Source organism: Austrofundulus limnaeus, unplaced genomic scaffold (genome assembly GCF_001266775.1).
Source record: "Austrofundulus limnaeus strain Quisiro unplaced genomic scaffold, Austrofundulus_limnaeus-1.0 Scaffold63, whole genome shotgun sequence".
In the NCBI taxonomy this organism is placed as follows: Eukaryota; Metazoa; Chordata; class Actinopteri; order Cyprinodontiformes; family Rivulidae; genus Austrofundulus; species Austrofundulus limnaeus.
The window spans coordinates 1,813,158-1,814,558 of record NW_013952465.1 but is presented as its reverse complement, the minus strand read 5'-3'; the positions used below and the strand labels follow the sequence as shown (position 1 = coordinate 1,814,558).

Below are 1,401 nucleotides of genomic sequence, written 5' to 3'. Positions count from 1 at the left end.
CAAAATACCTCAGAAACTCGAACAAATAGGCTTTAACAAGGCTTTAATAAGCTAAACAATAGAGGTACATGAGAAAATGTGTTCATAACTAATGAAAATAAATAATTAAATTGTATCCGTGCCGGYCTCGAACTGTGGTCTCCTGCTCTCTGGTCCAACACTCTACCCATTGCCCTATTGGAGACTTGTTGTGAAATGAGCTGCTCATTGCACAACAACAACCATGACAGCTCTTTATACTAAGGAGGTGGAGTCTCACCCAGGGGTTGCTAGGTAAGGGGCTGAACGCAGGTTCCGGTGGGTTGTCGTACGGCTTGTGACATCACAAAATGTCGTAAGTATAAAACTTGTCATTAATATACATTAAAAATACATTTACTTACAGTAAATATGCCCCTGGGTGCATTTTTTTGGTCCTAGGACTGTTTTTTTAAGAAGTACATATCCAAAGTTGAGTTAAAAAAAACCTTAAAAAAGTGAATTTTGCATAAAAGGCCCCCTTTAAGTACACAGCTGCAACTTTCTTGTTGTCTTTAGKTAACTTTGACCTGATTTCAAAATTTAGGATATCCTAAATGTACGTTTTTAACATAATTGCTGAAAATGACATGCAGGATTTTTAGACATTATATATTATCGTGGAGGTTGACATTATATTTATTTTTAATGCAACTTACCTACATCAAACTTCAGTGTGAACGCTCCATGGCCCTGAAGATGACATGACGTCACATTCAGCGCGCTGTTTACAGACGTAGCTAAACATGGATGCTACGTGTTAGCATGTCGATTCTGAAGTTGTTGCGCGATCAGAGCCGATTTAAAAAAATTATCTAAAACTAATATATCGATCCCGTAACTTTAGTATCCATACAGTCTAAAACCAATGTTACTATCATGTACCCTATTTCTGTGGATTGTCAGTCATGGAAATTTAAAAGAACAAAGACAAAGCGTCTGGAATATGTTATGTAGCTAAAGACGTGTAGAGTTTCAAGATTTAGGAAGATCAATCTGCTCACCTGTGCCTCGCTGAAGAAAAAGACATGAAATGACATTTCACACTGAGGTCACTTTTAAAAACATCAGACATGTTTTCGATTTAGTACCACATACTTAAAGGTAGTGATGAGCAAATGAAGCTTTTCTGAAGCACTGAAGCTTGCTTTGAAAAAGGGTTCATTACTCAAAGCTTTCAACACAGTTCTCTTTGGCTCCACCCTGTGGCCAAAAGTGTGAAAAGCTGCTTGAAACAACACAAAGTGAAGCGCTTCATCGCGAAGGAGTTGACAGCTTTGTTTCTGTTTGTTATCAGGTTATTGTGTTGCTTGATTAGATTTTCTTTTTTCTTTCTTTTTTTGTGGGTGAGAATAAAGTTATGGTTTATGGTTTATTATAAAT

The 1,401-nt window shown here is 37.0% G+C and overlaps 1 protein-coding gene across 1 annotated transcript in view; it reads left to right on the top strand.

Moving 5' to 3' along the window:
- slc25a47a (solute carrier family 25 member 47a) overlaps nt 1–1,401 on the top strand; it is an 11,998-nt gene that overhangs the window by 2,801 nt on the left and 7,796 nt on the right. The window lies entirely within an intron of this gene.